Raw genomic sequence first — 16,757 nt, forward strand, 5'->3', positions numbered from 1 at the left:
TGCCCACCTACCGCCAAATATAACACCTTGCCGTGTTCATTACTCAGTATCAAATCTAATGGGGACTCTCCCCTTGTTGGCCTTTTCCATTGTACAGTATTTGATGAATCTATCACAGATACTCAATACTCTCCTCGTCAGGGCTACCCTGACTGAGCTGCTTCGACCGATCGACATATTGTTTAAAATCCTGCTTGATAATTGCCATACCATTTTTTCAGGTGTTATTTATGCCTTTGTTTCCTGCCCTCCCCAATGTGATCTGAAAATATGGAGGCGGATAGACTCCGAGAATCAGTGACATTTTCTTCTTAGAACTTCTAATTTCCTCTCAAATGGATTCAAACTTATTCTCCATAGAACGTATATCATCTGTCAGCATCGGTCTGAGGTTGTCCTTGAATGTTAGAGTTACACCACCTTCCTTACCATCCTTTCTGTCCTTCCAAATTGTCTCATGCCCGTGAATATTTACCTCCCAGTCTTGGCTGTGCTATCTCCATGCCTCTGCAATGTCTACTAAATCGTATTTGCCAATATATCCCCAACCTTCTTCCGAAATGTACGAGCATTCAGGTATAGTGCCTTTATGGTCGCTTTCTTACCCATTGATTAACAACATCTCTAATAATATCTTCTAAGCTTCTTGCTTCTCCTCACTTGTCCATTTCTGACCTCCCTGTTTAGTACGCAAGTGCTCTAATACACCTTCCAGGTGAAGCAACACTTTCCCTACACTTTGCACAATCCAGTCTAATAGATTCACTGCTCTTATTGTGGTCGCCACTACCTTGGGAAATGAAGTGTGGACTGAATGACCGTTTTGCAGAATACAAAGTTCTATCGCCAGAAATGTCCCTGAGATTCAAGTTGACTGCTCCTTTCGCACAGAACCATGTTTCCTAGCCAACGTCTCTATCTCAGACTTACTGCAGTGTTCCACCATAGCTCAGCGCATGCTCTAAACGCAACAGACGATTTTCTGCTTGAGGACCCCGCAACCCTCCATATCAATTTCAGTCATTTTAGAGGCCTGAAGTCTCCCATGTCCTGGCCCCCGACACACCCCTAGTTATAGCAAAGCAGCCATTATACACAACCTATGGTTAGTCATAAACAGTATCCGTGAACAGTTGTTAATGCTCCAAACAAATCATTATCAATTCCTATGCCCAAAAATTCCCGCCTCAGGCGACTGACTGTGTGGAGTTTGCACGTTCTCCCCGTGTCTGCGTGGGTTTCCTCCGGGTGCTCCGGTTTCCTCCCACAGTCACAAAGATGTGCAGGTCAGGTGAATTGGCCATGCTAAATTGCCCGTAGTGTGTTGTAAGGGGTAAATGTAGGGGCATGGGTGGGTTGCGCTTCGGCGGGTCGGTGTGGACTTGTTGGGCCGAAGGGCCTGTTTCCACACTGTAATGTAATCTAATCTAATCTAATCTAAACTGTTAGTTTCTCTCTTTCGGTTCTATCCCAACATCTTGTTTCCTCCTAATTACTGCGCCCCCACATATCTTCTGCATGTATACGAAAATTTTACTGGAAACCATCAGTGCTAAGGACGGCGTCACTGCACCGAAAATGTTAACTCCGATTTGTCTTTCCAACATCTTTTGGTCTTGCCCCTGAGGAAGCTTGATACTGTGCTTGTGTAATGCCGTCTGCACATAAGACAGAACTGTGTTAATCTTGAAAAGTTCTCTTGTTGATGAATCCCATTACAATGTCAGGCATTGGCATCGACTTCGTAGGTCAATAAATATAGAAATCATGTGCTTGGGATTTGTGCCGGAGTTCTGTTCTGGATATGATAAACAACAGAGAGCAAAATCTCCGTCATATCGGATGTGAACAGATAGGAATCTCCATAAGAGGTGGAATAAAAAGAATGTTTTTCAGTTAGAGAAAATTCAAACCATTTCTCACTGTAATAGCCTGTGGCTATCAGGCACAATGTTTTATAACCACAAAGGCTGAATACAGCGTTTTCGAGTTAAAATATCTGAATGATCTCCTTCCAGTGTGACAGTACAGTTGTGTCAGCAAATGGGATAACTGACTGAATCACTTTATTTTTTCAGCTAGCGAACATTCCTCTTGTGGGAAGATATAGGGGCAGAATGCAGGAAGAGGGATGGAAAGGTTCTGAAGAAGTTTGACATAGGGACTGAGGAAGTGTTCGTAGTTCGGACCGGCTTGAAGTGGGCATATTCCCAATTCAGGACGCACTTGTACCTTACGTTCCTCTCTGTGACAAGGGTGGAAATTACAGGTGTTCTGAGCAAGGTTTTACTTTCCTCTTTGGGTTTGTACTGGATTGGACTAATGCAGTTCCACTTTTCAGCAAGATTGGGAGAGATAAACCAGAGATTCACACAGCAGTGAGTCTCACATCAGTTAAAGGGAACCTTTTGGAGCAAACCCTGAAGGAGAGAGTTAACTGCCACTCGTCCAGGCATGATTTCATCAGGAAGCGTCATCACGGTTTTATTACAGAATATCATGCCTAACAGATTGGATTAAGTATATTTGATTGGCAAGTGATCGGGTTTTTTTTAACGAGGGCAGTAAAGTTGATGTTGTTTGTGTGCATTTCAACATAGCCTTTAACACGACACCACACTGGAGACTGGTAAGAGGATAAAAGTGAAAAGGGATTTAAGGTCCCCTAGCAAGTTGGAGCCAAACTTAATTTGGTGGTGGTAGGAGACACAGGATGGTGATGAAGGCTGTTTGTGTGATTGGAACTGGTATTCAATGGTGTAACACAAGGATGAATGCTGGGTCCCATGTCGTTTGTGAATGTATGTAAATAATATAGAACAGGTTATCGGGAAATGAGAAGCAGAGTTGTCCATGATACGAATATTAGCAAAGTGGTTAATAGTGAGGAAGAAGGTCATAGAATGGAGGAGCTCAGAGATAGATTTGTCAAATGTCAAATTCAGATAGGGGATGTTGAAACTAACCATGCAAAACATGAGGTGATGCACATTGGAAGTAACAATTCAACGGATGACTCAATGAATGGCAGGACACGTGGAAACCCAGAGGAACAGAGAGATTTTGCATGTTGGGCCACATGTCCGTCAAGGCAGCAGAACATCGTGACAATCACAACTTTATCAGTCAAGGCAAAATTTATAAAAGTAGATAAAGTGGTATCACAAGTAGACAAGATGGTGAAGAAAGTACTTGACACGCTTTTTGTCATTCGTCAGAAAATCGATTATCCAAGTTGGAATGTCATGTTGTGACGATATAAAATATTGGTGAGATCACACTTAGAATATTGATTGCAATTATGGTCAACTTCTACAGGAAGGATTTTGTGAAAATTGAAACTGTCCACGAATGATTTACAAGGATGTTGCGGGGACCTGAGGGCTGGATTTAAGCGTGGAGATGGGGTAGGCAGGATCTTTTTAGCTGGAATGTTCCAGGCAGCGCGTCACGTTCTCACCATTTATAAAATCTTGACGGGGGTATGGATAGGCAACTGACCTAAATCGTTTGCGCAGAATGGTGAAGTTCAAAACTAAGGGCACAGGTTTATGGTGACAGGCACTGAGACACACTAAATCAGGTATACAGCGTGAGAGAATGATGGTTGAATTCCAACAGGCATTGCTTCAGGTCAGTCTTCGGTTTTAAAAATAAACATTCTTTTTCGTGAAAGTCGTTTGGTAGCGAAGTCGTGAATTGAACGTGAGGGGTACTAAAATTGAGTGATGTACCGATGAATAAGTGAGTGTGTACAATATTGTCCAATGCACTTTGAAATGGAGAATGCCATATTTATAAGGAACAATCAATAAAGATCATTTAAATTAAATGTGATGTTGCAGGACTCTGAAATACACACCGAACTGGCTGTGCTGGGATATGAGTCACATTGACTTTTCTGCAGGAGCATCAACTGATTCGGAAGGCATCATGATATGTTTCATCTGTTCAGCAGTGGTGAAGCCAATATATATTCCTCCCTTCCTATCAGCACTTGGCAAGGTGAGCATGCATTGCCTGATCGAAACATTCCAGTTCATGAAACTCGTTTTTCTTTTCAGAATCAGAATGTAGCAGTTATTAAACTGCAGCTTTCTCTTTTCCTTTACCAAGATTAATATTCAAACATTCAGTTGAACTGACAGAATGCTGAATTCTGCAACAATTATTTCTTTTCTCTCAGACATTCAGCCCCTGCAGTTTTCTTTTCTTTAGTGATATGAATGACCTGATATTTATGGGGAAATTAACATTGCAGTTTGTCTCACATGCGACAGAAGAATCAACTGAGTGGTGACAGGTGCATCTTAGTGTTCCTATGCAGTTGAGCTGAGGTGGTGTCGAGTTAAAAGTGTGGATCCGGAAAAGTACACCAGGTAAGGCAGCATCCATGGAGTAGGAAAGTCGATGTTTCGAGCATAAGTTCTTCGTCAGAAATGTTGGAAGCATTGACACTCCTGGTCCTCAGATATTGCCTAACCGCTGTGCTTCCTAGCGCCATCCTTCCTGACTCTAATCTCTCGCATCTGCAATCCTCGCCTTCTCCTCAGGTGTGGTAGTGCTGGATATTGTTCCTGAGATGTAACAACATGTTCGTAATGATAGGTTTGATATGCGGTTGGAAGCTCATCATTGATGCAATTCATTCTACCCCTCCCAATCTGCCAAGCACATGCAGGTCCTGCGCCTCATTCATTGACACTCCCGAAACACCTGACGACTGAAAGAAGAAGGCCTCATCTTCCCCTTGGGACCTTGATGCCTCATGGGATCACCAGTTTCCTCATTCGCCATTTCCTCATATTATTCTACTTTCATGATTCCAACTCAGCATTGCCCTCATGACCTGCACATCACCTTTCCAACCTATTCGCTCCACCTCGTGTCAGAACCAGTATGTTATTCTCCACATTTATCTTCTCATCGCATTCTCAGCTATCACGCGCCCAAACCCCCTAAACCGCCCATTTATCTCTCAGCCTACCACGGCCACGAACCTCATTCCTGATGAAGGGTTTATGCCCAAATCATCAACTCTCCCGCTCCTCGCATGCTGCCTGACCTACTGTGTTTTCTATCACCACACTGTCGACTCTGAGTTCTAACATCTGCAGTTCTCACTTTCTCTACGGGGCAGTATTGTGTATAAGTCATATTATTGGAAAAGTGCAGTTTCTGTGGTTTTCTAAGTAGTTAATTTCATTTGCCCAATCGGCTCTAGCTGGAGTATTGTGTGGCTTTCTGCAATTATTACAGCAGGGATGTGATTGCATTGGTAACGGTGCAGAACAGATTTACCAGGATATTGTCTGTTCGAAGAGATTCACTTATGAAGATAGTTTGGACGGACTGGGCTCTCACAAAGATATTCTCTTTTATACAAAAAACGGAGCTGTTCTTTTCCTCAAGGATATGTTTTTTTATCAAAGGCGTTGTAAAACAATTCAGGCTCCGAATCGGATGAAGTATTACAGAGATAAAAGTGTTCGCTGAGAGACCTTTCGTTTCTCCGTAAACAGCTGAGTCTTAAGGCCAAAGATTTTATGTTTTAGAAATGAACTGTATAATGGAATAGGAGTGGTCATTCTGGAAATCTGAATTCTGGTTTTGAGATCCTTCAGCAGTGGTGCACTAACTAATAGCCTTTCTCCTTCTGCCCTTCTAATTTTTACCTATAAGCTTCTGTTTCATTTTTACTGTGTTTAAGGTTCTTTTTTATTTCGGATTGTTGTGTATTTTCAGAACAGCATAAGTAAGTCTAGTTTGTATAGACTAAGTTCTGTGGGTATTCTGAATTCTGGTTTTTGTTTTTCAATCCGTCATTATGTTAATAATTTTTGCAACTAGCTTCCTCGAGTAATTTTCAGTATACACTGAACGAAAACAATATAACGTTACGGTCAGGGTTGTCTGCTTAATAACATTTTGAATGGTTCAACCTCGTCCCTAACAAATTGGGAGGTAGTTGATGCATTAAAAGAACAACTGATAGGTGCTTGCGTCTTTATTTCGGGTGTTGATTTGGATTGGGGTAGACAATGCTTGGGAAAGCAATGTCTCATTTAGGTACAAAGAGTTGTATGGCTATGGATGATGTAAAGTTGGTAATCTTACATTAAATAATTCAGGCCTGGCTTAAGGAATTAGCAGACATGCTGGGGTTGTATTTGCCTCTTTCTGTGATGAAAGGAGAGATCATTCCCGCAGTAGCTCAGAATTTAACTAAGCTGGAAAATCCATAGAATCTGTAGAGATGGTTAAAATTTATTTGAAAATGAAGCAGCTTCAGTTAGACGCGAGAGATAAGGAAAAGACACCAGATTTGAAGCAGTTTCAGATACGATTCGAAGTAGAGAGAGGGAAGAAGAGAAAGCAGCAGAACAGAGAGAAAGGGAGACAGGGTTTGAACTTCAGAAATTGGCAATTATTAAAGGAATTCACCTTAAAAGGCTGGAGAGAAAGGCTGAAGATAAGCTTAATCTGGAAGAGCCTATTGTTCAAATGGCAATGTTAGCAGCTGAAATGGCTGATGGTTATGTAGTGGTCAATAAAACAAGGATGGGTTTCCAGAATCATTTTAAGTCTGAGGGATCGAAATTGGGGCAAAGAGAAATCCTCTCGTGGAAGGGGAAAGTTAAATCTCTGTGAAGGTCATTAGGATAACTTATCACAGGGGAAATAGGGAACTCTTGAAAGGAACAAGATCTGGGGAATTCATTACAACAAAGTAGGCCATATGAAATCAGTTTTGGAGAACTAGGGAAAGCAATGGAAAGTCAGATGTAGGAAAACGAAACAAGTCTGGATGTTTTGTTGGCATGGCAATAGAAAGCACAGTGGAGGGTGGAAAGCTGCATCAGAGTGCACAAGCCGATCAGAGCTTGGAAAAGGGGAAGTGCCAGATCTGCTTTAAAAATATACCTGCAAAGGTAAAATTTATTTACATTGGCCAGGAGTAACAGATAGAGAGATAACAATATTCAGGGACACAGGATCGTGCCTGTCTGTGATGCAGAAGGAGGGGAAAATATGTAGTCCTGAAGCACTATGTGCACAGGAATTCATGGTGGGACGAAAAATTGCTCAGTTATGTACAGTGAGGCGAGAGTGGGCAACAAAGAGTGGAGAATTTGTGGTGGGAGTTCTAGAAAAACTCTCAGCTCCAAGAACACAATTTGTGCTTGCAAATGATGTAGCTCAATCACCGGTATGCGTGCTGCCAAATCCAGTTGAAAAACCAGTCGAGATATACGCAAGTGCAGCAATGCAGGAAGTTTATCAAGGAATTTTCCCAGATTGTGTCTTAACGCGATCACAGAGTCACAAGCTGAAGCAGGAGAAATCAAAAGGCAGGGATAAGGAAGCTGAAATATGATTACAAAATATTTTTAAAATCAGATCAGTGGGACACAGCAGGGGACAAGCGTTAAGAATGCAAGTATATTCAGCTCTGCTGTGCTGCTGACTTACAGCAGAAAGATGAAAAATTAAAGCAGTTGGATCAGAAGACCTGTACCTGGAAGGAGGGTGAATGCATCTCCGTGTGATATTACGTAGCAAATGATATGTTAACGAGGAAATGGAGAGCAACACATATTCAAGCAAGTGAGAAATGGGCAGAATTGTTTTTCCTGTAGGGTACAGAAAAGTGGTGCTGCGAGTGCCGCATGTGCCACAAATTGGAGGTTACTTAGGCGTGAGGAGAACGGAGGCTAAAATACAAAGACATTTTTACTGGCCTGGATTGCAGGGGAATGCATTTGAATTTTGCCAGACGTGTCATACATTTCGGCTAATAGGAAAACCTTGGGAAATAACAAATCCTGCACCTTTAATACATATTCCAGTGTTCGAGGAATCTTTCTTAAGTGGCTTCATTCATTTTGTAGGTTCCCTACATCTAATAAGCGATGGGAATAAGTATTAATTAACAGTAATGGATTTATTGACGAGATTTCCACATGTTGTTCAATCGTGCAATATGACATCTAAAAGGACTGTGGAAGAGGTACGATTTTTTTTACAAACGAGATTAAGACTACCATCAGAGATACAATGAGCTCAAGGGTCACATTTCACATCTAAACTTTTCAAGGAATATAGCTTGGAAATAAAACGATTCAAATCTACTGTGTACCATCCAGAATCACAGGGTGCACTGGAAAGGTGACGTCAATTATTAAAGACTATTTTGAGGTTTTATGGTTCGGAGGAGCCAGATTATTTCCATAAGGGAGTTGCGTCAGTGCTGTTTGCGATCTGAGATGTACCAAAAGAATCCACCAAACTACGTCCGTCTGAAACCAACTGTGTGCATAAAGTCAGAGGACCATTAACATTTATTAAGGCAAAATTAGTAAGTCAGATTAGAGAGACCACGCATTTGGACGATGTGTCAAATTTTAGAGTTGGACTAAATAATGTTGGGGAGTTGTCAGGACATTATTTAAAAGTATCGCAGCAAATGGTGAAGCAGGAAGTGTATGAGAAATCAAAAAATCACAATTTTGCCACTCGGAATGAAGTACTTACTTAAATTTCATTAATCAGTGAAACTTTAAAGTAAGGTTTAGAAGACCTTATTTAATTGAGAGGAACTTGAGTGAGGGTAGCTACTTGATAGCGACTCCAGGCATGAAGGAATCTCACAGAATGTGCGATGGGAATATGCGCTAACGGTATTTTGGCAGAGAACGAACACAAGAGGAGAATGTGTCATTGGCTACGACACACTGGGTAAAGCCAATGTCAGGGAATTCTGCATTGGACGTTCCTGAAATAAAATTGGACAATGCAAAAGTTGTCCAATATTGATAAAGTTATTCAGTTATCTTCCAGAAGAAAATCGAAAGTTATTATTCTTGCATGGGGAGATCTGCTGAAATATATTGGGTATTAATAATCTAATTGTAGATTATGTAAATATAGGAGATGTTGTTCTGACTTTGTAACATCCTTGCAGGCATAACCCTCTAAAGTTGTACAAGTTCATAAGGAGATGTCACGTATGCTCCAAAATTGCATAACCGAAGTGAGTCTCAATGAACGGAGTTCACCCATCATCATGGTGCCAAAGCCAGAAAAGACCCAACAGTTGTGTGTGGACTATCACAAAATCAATGTTGTTAGAAAGACTGATGCATATACATATATGCAGCTGGAAGACTGTGTGGAAAAGTTTGGAGGAGCAACTTGCATTTCCAAGTTGGACTTCCTCAAAGGTTACTGGCAGTGAACTTTGTCAGAAAGATCAAAGGCAATTTTGTAACGCCAACTGGCCTGCAGAAATTTAAACAAATGCCGTTTGTACAGAAAACACTTCAGCCACATTTTACAGGTTAATTGACAGATTAATTGGCGGATATGCAACTGTGTGGTGTATATTGTGCCTGGTGACTAAGAGTCTCTCATGGATTGAATATTTACAGCATTTATCGGGCTTGTTTGATCGAATTCGGAAGTCAAACCGGTTTGTAAAACTAGCTGAAAGTGAATCTGCCAAAGCCAAAGTCACCTTCCTGGGATATGTCGTTGAAGACGGACAAATACCCCCACGGGATGCGAAATCGTAAGTTACACGGGACTTTTACACATTGTTGACGAAAAGAGCAGTACTACGGTTCCCCGGATTGAGTGGCTTTTCCTGAAAGTTTGTGCTGAATGTTCGCAATGGGACTGTTCCACTCACCAAATTGTTAAAAACAGGCAAGAAATTTCAGTGAACACAAGACTTTCAAAATGTATTTGACGACCTAAGTACTTTGTTAACCATTGCTAAAGTGTCAGTCACCCCTAAGAACACGAAGGCTTTCCAGGTGCCTATCGATGCCAGTGATGTGCGTGTCTCTCTTCTTCTGCCCCTCTAATTTCGATCTGTAAACCTGTTTCATTTTTCTTCTGTGTTTATGGGGTTTAATTATCAGGACTGTTGTGTATTTTTGGAAAAGCATAATTAAGTCTATTTTGGGTAGCTGAGTTCTGTGGGTATACTATATTCTGTTCACTGTGTTTCATCCCTTAATATTGTGAATAATTATTTCGCTGTTTTAAAAACTGGAAGTCAACCTAGCTAAAGTATTCCGAGTAAATTTTACTATATATTCACCAAAACAAATAACGACGTTACGCTCTGGATTACCTGCATAAGAATGTTTTGAGTGGTGTGGCCTAGGCAAAACGGGGGTTGTTTTTCTCAGAGCAGAGCTGATTGTGAGGAGACATGATCGACGTGTACGAAATAATGAGGAGCATGGAATGACAGATTGAAGGACACATTTGCTCTTGATCGATCACCAGGGTTTGTAGATTTCAGATAAGATGCAGAAAGCTTTTAATAGACTGGCAGGAAAAAAATATCAGTCAGCAGGTGGTAGAGTCTGGAACTGACTCTCTATAAAGATCATTTGGACAGTTAACCCTTCATTCTTCTCTGATTCCACTGGCCAAAGAGTTTCGAAAAGTTCTCAAAGCCGAAATTCCCGCGAGCAACAGTTATTCGATCGGTGGCTTTATGAAATGGAATTGTGCACATGAGTAACACGCGTGACTATTCGGCTTCCCTCCTGTGATGATGCTGGAACATTGACTCTCATATTCTCGGGGACATTTAATGAAGGCATTCTCGGTCCTGCAGATGAGGAACGCATACCTTATTTTGGCTTCGGAAAAATCAGTTTTATGCTTATTATAAATCTGCGCTATACCCGAGCCAGATAGGATTCGAACCTACAATCGCCTGCTCTGTAGTCAGGCGCGTTATCCATTGCGCCACTGGCCCGACGCCTGCAGCTGACCTTAAGAGCCATGATGTTAACACGTACATGGTTAATAGCAGTCATGTTCACCAGTTGAACAAGCGAAAAAGATAATCATTGTCACTGCTTCAGTCCAATCTTCTTCACCTTTCAAAGCAGCGAATTTTCCAAAAAAAAACACATATGTCCTCATGAAGCTTCCATTCACACTCTGTCTGCTCAGTCAGTCAATGCTGATCTGATGAATTTCGAATCTACTTCTTCAGCATAACTGACGTGAACGTGAGCCTAATTACCACACTGTATCTACCAGATAACTTTCAGAGATTGCGATTACAGCAATGACCTTTGCGAGTATGCAGGAAAGTGAATACAGTGAACCGAGCAAAAAAATCCCTTCATGAAAATTAATCCAGTGCAAAGTCAACCATATAAGGACGGGCAGATTACGTAAAAAATTCCTCTGCTTCTCTCTGCACAGATGTTTCTCCAAGAATTGACTCTTTGAAGAATTCTTCTTTGTAATTTAGATTTTCCCAGTTGCAGATATTCCCTCAATCCACAAACAAGTATCCTGCTGAAAACTATTTCACTCAAGATTAAAATAGGTGACTATCTTTTCGCCCAGCTGTTGTCCCAATGTTCCTTGTTCCATGTCAATACAAGTTCTTGTAGGTAAAATTGGAGCTCCCAGTCTGATGTCCCACTGCTTCTTGATGCGTGGGAATTGAAGCCGCTGTTGTTAAGGCGGTAGCTTTTATCCTCGATACTTCATGTGTCTTTGTATCATCAGAGAATGGCATTCCGCTGACCAATTGAATTTTCGCAGCCACATGCTCACGCTCAACGCTATCACCATTTCCAATTCGTATTGGGTGCAGAGCGACTCAAATTCTCTGATTCCACGCCCTTGAACTGGGATTATATGATATGCCATGACATGATCACATCAATGAGTGAGGAAATTGGTGAAGTAACCGATGTTAAAATACAGTGTTATTGAGAAATACATTTCAGCAATACCCTGCAGTATCCCATGACCCTTTGAAGTTTTGTAGATATCTCGCATACGTGATCTCCTACAACCTCAGTGTTGCAATCTCTACAGTCTCTCGGGACATAGAAGCTAAAGATTCAATCGAATCTGAGTTCCCACATCTCAGTCACTGTTTGACAAGTATTCCTTTGTTCCTGGCATACACTCTGCCACGATCCTTATTGCTTTTTGCATCGTGCTTTTCCATGTGGCGCCAGGATCATGAAATGGTTCTTCCTTGGCATTGTCAACACAGCAAGTTCTACTCGAATCACTGTGACACCAATAGGCATTTTTCCCATTTTACTCCATGTAATATGTGCTTAGCTAACGCTGTGAAAATCAATCTTTTTTTTACATAAAAACATTCTTCGTGCTGATAAGTTTCCTTCTTCAAACACCCGCTGTCTCACATCTTTGCGTTTCACATATCATAACCACCATTAATCGGAGAAATCTCTCCCTCCCACAAGAACTAACTCGCCTAAACGTTCACCCTCCCATTTCACTGAGGTATTGTGCAATATAATACTCACATTTACACTGTTCATTCTGTACAACTGCGGTCACTGTTTTGGGTGAAAGTGCTCAATCCCATGGTCGACATCTTCAAGCAATTCAATCCATTTAGATGCAGCTGTTCTATAATTAATCCTCGTGGAGCAGCTTTTACTGACATGGACAAGAGATTACTGGAGCATCGGGCTCAGGATAAGTGCACAGCGCAGGATTGAGCAAAATATGTTTTATTGGAAACGACAGGTTTCTGTGGCTTTCTCCAGTCGTTTATTTCATTTGTTCATTCGGTTCCCCCGAAATATTGCGTGCAGTTCTGCAACTCACATTACAGTAGTCATGTGATCGCACTGGAAACCGTGCAGAAATTGACCAAGTTGAAAAGTTTAGGTTATGAAGAAAGATTGTTTTGACTGTGGTTGTTTTCTTAAGGCAGAGGAAACTGTGAGGATACATAGTTCATATGCACTAAATAATGAGCGACATGGACAATGCAGACTAAAAGAAACGTTTCCACTTGACCGATCAACAGGGGCATAGACTGAAGTTAAGAGGTGGAAAGGGTTGAGGAGATATGCAGAAAAGTCTCATCAGCAAGCGTATGGTAGAATCTGGATTCACTGTATGAAGAGATGCACAGAGGCGAACTCACATCACCTTCAGAAATACACGGATCTGAACTTGAGTTGTGAATGCAAACAAGGGCAAGTGATAAAAATGAATAAAGATAGTCAAGCCATTGCATCTGACGAAAGCATGTACAACGACCTTGAGGGCTGTCATTCTACACATACGTGGTATTCGTGTAGCTGTCCGTGGTGGCGAGCAGTTCCATTTTTTTTGCTTCCTTCGCTGTGACCCGGCTTTGATTCTCAGTTCGGGAGTTGGGGTTTGTTTCGATTCTGACAAGGACATCAGCAAAAGCAGACCACATGCAAGTGGAGTGTTTTTAGTACCCCGGATCAATTAATTACATCGAGAAATGAGAGACTATGTCCCAACCTCTTAAATAAAGGGGACGGTGCCTCGGCAGTCTCTGCTCATTCAAACAGTTCACTCTCCAATCTCCTCTGATTCTGATTCCTAACGATTTTCCCAAAATTGTCAAAGCTGAGACTTGGCTCTGTGTCTTGTTTCCTTCACAATCGCAGGTGCCACAGTGAACCTCGGAATGTTGACAGGTGTAAAGGGCAGCGTGAGTGACGAATTCAACTTCCCCTCCAGTGATGACTCTGGGATATTGACTCTGATGTTCACAGGGGCATTTAATGAAGGGACTCTTGTCCCTGCAGTTCAAGTTGCAAACCTCATTTCGGCTTCAGAACACTCAGTTATTAGTGCAATAAAGTCAGCGCTGCCCACAAGCCAGGTTGGAATCGAAACTCCACTCAGCAGATCTGTAGTTAGACATGTCATCCATTTGTGCCACTAGCCCGTCGTATGTGCCACATTGTGCGGTAAATTAGCTTGTATGTGAATTTGAAGCCTGCCAGTCTTGCTTTTGAACCAAGTCGAAACCTTAACTACGATTTTTGTACCGTAACCAAGCGTATTAGCCATTGTGACACTGCGCTTGCGCGTGCTTGAGGTATTCTGCAGAATTGTGATCGAAACACGGACATGACCAATCGTACTCATGTTCACAAGTTGAATAACCAGGAAAGATAACCACTGTTACTGCTTCATTCCAATGATCCACTCATTGCGCAACGGGTGGTTTTGTAACGAAAAGACACTCATGCTCATGAAACTTCCATTCACTTTGTGTCTACTCAGCCATTCAATGGTATCTCCGCTCATCTGATGAATTTCAAATTCACTTCACTGATTTTGCTCCATCACTTTTGATAAACCAATGCCTAATCACAACATCGTATTCAAGCTAATTTTCGAAGTTTGAAAGTACTTTAACGACCGGTGTAAGTTTACAAGAAATTCGATAAAATGAAATGAACAAAAAAACCCTTCCTGCCAGAGCAGAGTTAGCCATATGAGAAAGCCCAGAGAGCGAAAACATTACCTCCGTTTCTCTCTGTGCAGATGTCAATAGAAGCTGCTCCAGGTAAAGTTGGAACTATCGGTTTGATATCCCAATGCTCTCAGCTTCGTGTCAATGGAGGCTGCTGCAGTTCACGTTGGAGCTCCCAGCCTGATGCGATGTATACCACGTCAATAGAATCTGCTCATCGCAATGTTGGAACTCCCAGTTCCCCGCATTTCAATTCACTCTATACTTTCAGCGAAATGCTTCACACTCACTGATTTCATTACTGAACCGATATCTGCTGGCTCATCCCTATCCCCATTTCCAGTTTGATCTTCGTTGTTGCACCATACAGTTTCTCGTATTCCTGGCCTGAAACCTGGCACTATATAATATTCCACAGCAGTAGTCACTTGCTTGTCTGACGAAATCGGTTAAGAAACCGAAGGTAAACTACATTTCTTTTGCAGAAATACATTCCAGCAATTCCCTGCACTATTCCCTTACGGTTGCATTTTCTGGAGAACTATATCAATCTTCGCCTTCAACAAAATAAGTGATGAAATATCCATCGGCTCTGGAGATACCAAAGTTAACCATTCAGCCCACCATGAGTTTGCATGTCTCAATTACTGTTTGTCAAGTATTACTACTGTTCATGTAGTCCTGTTCCTAACATATCCTCTGCAACTATCTTTGCTTCTTTTTGCATCATGCTATTCCATGTGGTGCCGGTATCGTGCAAAGTTAGCACTTTGCGTAGTGGCAACAGAAAGATCATCTCCAATTTGACTTCCAGTATTGTCACTTGTTACCGTTTTATGCAGAGTAAGACATGCTTAACAAAAGCAGGAGCGAATCAATCTTTATTGAAATGAAAATATTCGTCGAGGTGACGATTTTGATCCTTCAAACCCTCGCCCTTTCACATCTCTGCTGTCTATGTCTCAGGATTCATACCCACCCATTCTGGGAGATTTCTCCCCATCCCACGATCAGTAACCCTGCTTTAGGTCGCTCCTCCAATTTCCCTGAGGCATTTGGCAATCAAGCACTCGCATTGACATTGTTCAGTCTGTGCAGCTGCAGTCAATGTTGTTGGGCGAACGTGACCCAATCCCACAATTCGGACCTTAAAACCAATCGATCCATTGACATACTGCTGTCGTGAGATCATTGCTCATGTAGCAATTTTTACTGACATGTACCGGAGATCACTAGAACATCATGCTCAGAAAAAGGACACAATGCAGTATTCAGCAAAGGGAAAGGGTGTTTTACTTTTGGAAACGATCAGTTTCTCTGGTCTAATTTCAATGGAGAAGAGGAGATTGTGAGGAAACATGATTGAAATGTGCGAAACAATGAGAGATGAAGGCATATTAGCCTGAAAGAAATGGTATCTCTCGGTCAAACGCCATGTGGTGTAGACTAAATGTAAGATACAGGAAGTTATCAGTAGATAAGCAGTAAATACTTTATCCACCAGTGGTGGTGGATAAATCTGCAACTCGTTGTGATGAAATCAACACAACCTTCTGAGGTATTCAGTCTGTATTTGTCATGCTAAGTCATACAAGGCAAAGAGATGGAAAATGGAATGAGGATAGCGAAGCGGTTGTTTCTGCAAAGAACGCGTCCAACACATTTGAGGGCTATCACTCTACGTGCGTCTGACCGCTGTACTCGTCCCTGGTCGTGTCGTGGTTCTGAGTTGGCACTTTTACCACTGCAGCCCGGGTTCAATTCCCAGTAAGGGCTGTTTTGTTCAGCATCAACAGCATGGGCATCTGTGATAGGATTCCTTTCAATGCTTCTAATCAATCAATGTCTCCACGAACATTTCAGTCAATGTTCCAGACTCTTAAAGGAGGAGAAGTGCCTCAGCACTCCATGAACCAACATGAGACTGAGATATTTATTTTGTTTCCTTGCCAATTCGAGGAGCCGCAGCGATTGGGTCCTTGGCTCTGTGAAATTGAAAAGTGCGTGGGATTCGCAGTGTGTGGGACTATTTGGTCTTCCTCACTTGTGATGACGCTGCGACATTGACTGTGATATTCTCCTGGACGTGTACTGAAAGAGATTCTCGTGTCTGCATATCAGAAGCTCAAACTTCATCTCGGCTTCAGAACAATGAGGAAGATTAGGTTGTAAGTGTAATAAATATCTGCATTAACCTCGAGCGAGAGAGGAATGAAACCTGCAATGTTCTGATCTGGAGTCAGGCACGTTAGACTTTGCGCCACTTGTCCCACATGTTCTTCACGCTTTCACACTTCGGAGTTGTGATGTTAACATGGACAGGAGAAATAGCAGTCATATTCAAAAATTTAACCAGGAAAGAAAATCACCACCACTGCTTCAGTCCAATCCTCCCCACTTCGTGTTTCAGCGCGATTCATAATGAAAACATATCCATCATGATGAAGCTTCCATTCAGCCTCTTGTCTGTTCAGCGATT

This window comes from Chiloscyllium plagiosum, unplaced genomic scaffold, assembly GCF_037043375.1.
Source record: "Chiloscyllium plagiosum isolate Xiang-an unplaced genomic scaffold, Cpla_swu_hap1 HiC_scaffold_40, whole genome shotgun sequence".
NCBI lineage: Eukaryota > Metazoa > Chordata > Chondrichthyes > Orectolobiformes > Hemiscylliidae > Chiloscyllium > Chiloscyllium plagiosum.